The sequence below is a fragment of the Mya arenaria genome, chromosome 12, assembly GCF_026914265.1.
Source record: "Mya arenaria isolate MELC-2E11 chromosome 12, ASM2691426v1".
Classification (NCBI taxonomy): Eukaryota; Metazoa; Mollusca; class Bivalvia; order Myida; family Myidae; genus Mya; species Mya arenaria.
Genome location: NC_069133.1, coordinates 64546403 through 64552695, shown reverse-complemented (window position 1 = coordinate 64552695; position 6293 = coordinate 64546403). Strand labels below are relative to the sequence as shown.

Sequence of the window (6293 nt, the reverse complement as noted above, 5' to 3'; positions counted from 1 at the left end):
CGGGATTTTTTGTGATGGAGGCAGTGGCGGATTCCGATCGACGTTCCTTTTAAAATTTGTCTAATTATAATGAAAATTGGACAACAACAAAATACGTTGTTTTTTTCAGGCTTGTGATTTTACTTTGATAATTAAAATATTATAGTATGCGTATTATGAATGTTCTGTAAAGTAAATGCAAACATGCAGCATGGTGCTGATGATGATAGTCACGATGATGCGACGACAACGGCAATGATGATTTAATAATAATAATAATAATGCGACAACGACACTATAATCATAATAATGGTGATGCGATGACGACGGTAGTGATAATGCGGCGACGACGAAGACGAATATTATGATTATTATAATGATAATGCGACGACGACTAAGATGATGATAATAATAATGATGATGCGACGACGGCAATGATACTAATTATGATGTGACGATGACGACAATGACCATGACGAGATGATGATGCGTAGATGTTGCTGATGATTGATGATTTGGATGATGATGAAGGTGGTGAAGTTGGTGGTGGTGGTGGTGGTTGTGTATGTGTGGTGGATGATGATGATGATGATGATGATGATGATGATGATGATGGTGATTCCAATCATCAACAACCGGCCTTAGTTCAGATAACGAGTAAAGTTCATACATTTATGCACCAAAACTGTGACTGAGACTTATTGTATTGGGAAACAGTTCGAAAATACAATTTTGACTGGTTGGATGTTTTGTATGAAGACAATTCATAAATCCATCTTTATTGCGTCAATCGTTGTTATAACAGTTAAATAAACAGTATTTCAGATCCATTCAAAATACATGATAAAATCTACATTTGCAGACATGTTTCAAATACACAAAATGACTAAAAGAAATATAGCTATTTTACAAGCTCGTCTCATCAAAACACATTATTCAACAAAAAGTATCTTAATAACTGGTGCAGATTGCCATAGTGGTTAAGTGTTCAGAGTTTCATGCAAATATAATCTATTATCTATTTCAATCATGTTATGATATACACTGGAGTATACACTTTATGTAGCATTCTGTGTTTATACATGAGCCAGTCAAAGTAAAAATAAATGTATTCAGAAATATCAAAAGATTCACTTAATTTCTATAAAAATATAGTATGAAGGTTTACATGATCAACCATGGTAGTGTCTGTTTTATATATTATCATAAGTTTGAATAAATGTGTCTTTTAAATTGTCCTATATAATTCAAGTGTTTAAATCCTTAGAGGAAACATGAACAACTGGATATACATCACAATTGAAACTGTATAAAAATATATATATTTGGAAAATCTAATGCTAATGGCTTTTAAATGAAAAGTCAAACTTAAAAAAAATCATTACAAATAATGAGGGTTACACACAAATGCCTCACTGCCTATTTAACAGTTTAAAGACTAATGTTGTGTTGGGATATACAATTAATTTCATGTTCTGTGTCAATATATCTGTAGTTATCTGCTGGGTCGGGTATCTCCAGTGTATGTAGGTATAAAGTACTGTTCTGACAAAGTCTCCTAAAACACACTGGAACCTTTAAGGTGAGAATCTTGAAGACTGACCATGAGCATATTCTAGATGTTTGAAACCTTGTGATTTCTCAGTGTCCTGAAAAAGATAAAAAGTTATGAAATATTGTTTAATACAGCACAATATAATACATTTATGAAAACGCCTTTTAATGGTTAAACTAAAAGTAACACATAATTTACATTCCCAGTTTTTAACTGAAATAGTTTGCATATTTATGAAAATTATTGTCTTTTTAAAAAAAAATAAGTAGGGGATTTAAGAAAACATGAAAAACCCCATTCTGGTCACATTTTATTTCTTGTTTAATATTCATATAAGTTAAATAACAATTATATCATACCAGTTAACTGCTCAAAGTAAGATGCCCAACATTGTATCAATATAAAATTCATCTAATTGTATTATTCATAAAATTGGTTTATATCCTATTGCATTTTATCATTTCCTACCTACTTTTACATTTCCCTACATTGCCAGCTTGAAGCATTCCTGATAGTTTTCTATCACCAGCCTGAAATAATTAACTTAAACAAATATTTAACAAGCAAAAAAACTAAAAAAAAATGAAAACATAGAATATCAATAAGCATCTGTACATAGCCTGTGCATTAACTGCAGATACATATTACGGTTTTGCAGTTTAGTTTCTACATTAGTCCTAATATGACAATGTGCTCATATGTTGAATATATCCTGTATTATTATTTATAAAACCAACATTAGAATTTAATTCCCTTTTCCATACCATTATCAAACAGAGGTCAATAAAGAGCACAGCATTTTCCACCAAGACCATGACACTTCTGTTGTCAATTTTCATTTAAGTTTTTATTGTACACTTGGCATCAAATGGTATGACTGAAAAAGACAAGATTTAACCTTTGTCAGTTGAATGCTCATATACACAAAGTTCTACATAAACCATATGATACCTTACTAAAACAAGTTTCAATTACAAGTAAAGGTGAACTAAAATGATTACATTGTCACCTGATAGTGTCCATGGTATTAAAGTAGCCAATAATCAACTTATTTGTTGTGACAGTGTTGTTTACATATTTAGCATCGGTTTAAGATGTGTAAAAATAAGAAAAATAATCATGTTATATCATGACATGATAAAATGGTAACACTGTTTAATAATTCACTGACTACATGTCACAAAGACCGGTAATATTACAACAAAATATGTACAGGCATTTATTTATCCGAATTAAAAACCATCCGAAATAGAACAATTCAAGAAAATGTTTAACATGACATATTAAACAGCAATGAAACCAAATCAAATTCTACATCATATTACATGTTTTAGATGTACACAATATCAGCATGGAGCATATTTACTAAATATAACAAAAAGCTTACTTCTTCTACAGTTAAAATCCTTTTTTGACAGAAAGGCGGAAATAGAACATTTTCGTACTGTTTTCAGCTATTTTTAGACATAGTTTGAAAATTCCACTCCAGCGAACATGCTACACGAAATATTTAACTCTCAAATGATGATAAAAAGTAAAAGTATACTTTGATATGGAGAAAACCTTCATCCGCCATCTTGATCGTTAAGTTAACGAGTGCCTCTTACCGGTCGTAGGTTTACGAGCAAAATTAACGATAAAGCAGGTGCACGTTGCGTCTCTGAAACGGTGCCGATCGGTAATTTTGGTCGTACTACCAAAATCAGCTAACGATCGCTTTAACGATCGTCTCTGAAACGCACCCCAGGTGCAGCTTCAACCAATGGGGTCGCCGGACAAAGTCACAGTTAATCACTTAGAAAAGCTCTGGTAACAAGTACTCCATTTAGCAGATTACACCTACTAACGACGGTCCATTTAGTAAGAAAACAACGGCCTAAATTCTGTTCAGTCATTAATTGGTTTAACAGTTATTTAGAAGCTAGCACGTGCGCCCTGGCTTATATAAAGGCATGCGCGGGGCATTTCGATCTAAACATGAAGAAAGTGAGCATTACTTTAACTCTTCCGTCGGAACTTCTTCAAAGACCGAACACAAACACTACATACAACTCTTCTGCCAAAATATTTATTTGTCAGATATGTTTCAGTATGCTAAACGGAAACTTTTTTCATTCGTTATAAGAAGCCAAACATTTAATGTATGTCAATATATTGTCAGAAGAGAGACTTAGTAAAACCAATTATGGTTAACTCTCAAATCTGTAATTTTCTCACTGTTCATGCGTTTCTTTCACTCCATATATTGTATGTATGCAGTTCTGTATTTTCAAATGCTTATTTATTGTGTTCACTATTTTCTGAAATAAATACTAGTTAAACCAATATATTGTCAATAATAACCGCAAAACAGGAAAATAAAATGTTGCCAATCGTCTCCATTATACCGAATTCAAGTTTCCCGTCAATTCAGCGCCATACTATACAAACGATAAAGCAATTAATATTCGATTAATTTGCAAGAAAACATTCATTGAATTATTTTGTAAAATTTGATTTGGTGGGCTGCTCAAATACCATCCTAAATTTCATTCCGGTTAAGTCATGCATTTATAACATTGCCATAATGTAAAAAGGTATAATGTGATTATTAAATTGTTTGTTTGAACCGGGCTCATGGAAACTTCATTAAATATTTACTATGAAGCAGATCAGTCCCTTAGCAATAACTTTATGTTCCCGATTGGTTTTAACCTAGAATATCCCCATGCAGATATTGTCTATACAACTGCCATATCGCGCCAATTTATTCTCGCTTTACGTGGTTCAAAAGCTGCATTCAAATAGAGACGCATATTATTGTTGTTAAAATTTCCGCGCTTTATGAAACCCAAACATGGTTGAGTTGTTTTGGCTGCTACTGGTGCTAAGCAACCATTCTCAAGCTCTTGCCTTTGTGTGATATACTAGAAGTTGGAACCTAAGCAGTTGTCTGTGGCATACACGTGGAATGTTACTTTTTCATTCATCCGTACACAACGACATTTTATTTAAAATTGGCAAAATGCACAATCATTCGGATCCAAACTGTTACATGTGTATTTTTTAAATTACTGTCGATTTCACATCCTGTTCCTCCTTTATTTTTTTTCAGAGACATTTGGAGGAAATATTCATGATTGTATATCACATCTGATACGACAACAACAACAACAATAACAAAAACGACGACGACGCAATATATCACATCAGATATATTAGTATAGGTTTACAATGGTAAATTCTCTATCAATAAGGCTTATGGGGCGTTTGTTTTCAATAAAAACACAATTAACGCAATATTGCTTCTATCTTACAGTGCAAGCTCATGCACGGAGAAACACACATGTTATACAGTGAACACACACAATGATAGTATTTTCAGTCGCTTCTTAAACTTCCTAGATGGTGCTACTATTAAACATAACGTGTAGCAATCTAATAAATTATGGTTGCTATTTTCTTTCGTTCCCTTCCAGACAATGTGTATCCCGAGTTCCTGTTGTCAATAATTGGGTATAAGTAAATGAATATTGCAATGATATTCAATCTTGTTCTAATAATGCAATGAGACTTCCCGGCAGTCAAGCACGTACAGCGATATTATGACAAACATAAACATAAACGTGCTTGTGCACTTCAATTTTGGTTTTAACTTTTTATATAGATTTATTGTTTCCAATGGTTATGATAAAATAATAGCAATTTACTGAAAGGAGTCAAGTTTTTTGTCGTCAAATGATCTTTGTTATGCAGAAACCAGTTCTGATACACCATCTATAGCACGTAGCTAAGAGTGACATTCATCCTATTCTATCCAGTGTGCAAGCTACGACAGATAAATATGAATTGCCAAAAATGTAATGCAAGGACTTAAGCCACACCTTGTTGTTGTTTTGACGTATATTTTTAAACCGTATTTCGTAATGCAAACAAGTAAATCCCATAACACAGAATGTCCTGGAAATTACGATACAAGAACATATTTTTGTAAAGGAGTATTGGCTATTAAAAATGACATTTCTTACGTGCTTAACTTTGGAAGGTAAATAAGCTTGTTTTGTTTAATGAAGATATGTAAATTTAACATTTCTATGACACTTTATCAATCTTTGAAAAACAATCAATGTCAATGGTTAATTTTTATGTCAGTATTAGACTATTACATTTCAACTTCCATTCCTTAAATCAACTGCCCTTCGGCATTTGCGAATATTTTCCGATGAACGCAACATATTCGGATATGTTCGGATCGCGAATCATCGCATATTATTTCACATGTATATTGAAAAGTGGTTATCTCGTTATTGTTTGTTTTGTGCAAGCAGGTCACCAAATACGTCAAATATCATGTTAGAAAGTGTTATTTTATGATATATGTTTGCATATTGCTCCCATGAGCGTTTTAATTTGACGCTAAACGTGATTTGAAGTGCTTTCCCGCGTTATTGTATCGGAATATGAGTACTGTTTCCGAAAATTCCATATTTCATTAAAAAGAATGAAAGGAAAACAGTGAAATATCAACACACGCTCTATTGGAATCATTTGATGTAATCAAATTTTATTACATACATACAAGGTAGCATAACACATTCAAATGCAAAAATTTCAACATTTATATATAATATATATATGTATACATGTCGCAATCTTCGCGAAAATGTTATTAAAACATTTTTATCTGTGTATAATTGATAGTTTATGTAGAATATTATGTTTAATAATTATTACATTGATCTTTGTTAACTAAAAATAACGTATAATGTTTTGCTCCGTT

General features: G+C 32.2%; 1 long non-coding RNA gene across 2 annotated transcripts; it reads right to left on the bottom strand.

Annotated features, from left to right (window-relative positions):
* Positions 1 to 750: 750 nt before the first annotated feature.
* On the bottom strand, positions 751 to 2986 carry LOC128212278 (uncharacterized). Of its 2 annotated transcripts, none has more exons than XR_008257419.1 (4): positions 2922 to 2986; positions 2299 to 2411; positions 2003 to 2064; positions 751 to 1628 (listed from the first exon to the last, which is right to left on the bottom strand). It is a non-coding gene; the product is annotated as an uncharacterized LOC128212278 (long non-coding RNA). The 2 variants fall into 2 exon arrangements; XR_008257418.1 differs by having other exon boundaries at positions 2007 to 2064.
* Between the last annotated feature and the right edge of the window lie 3307 nt (positions 2987 to 6293).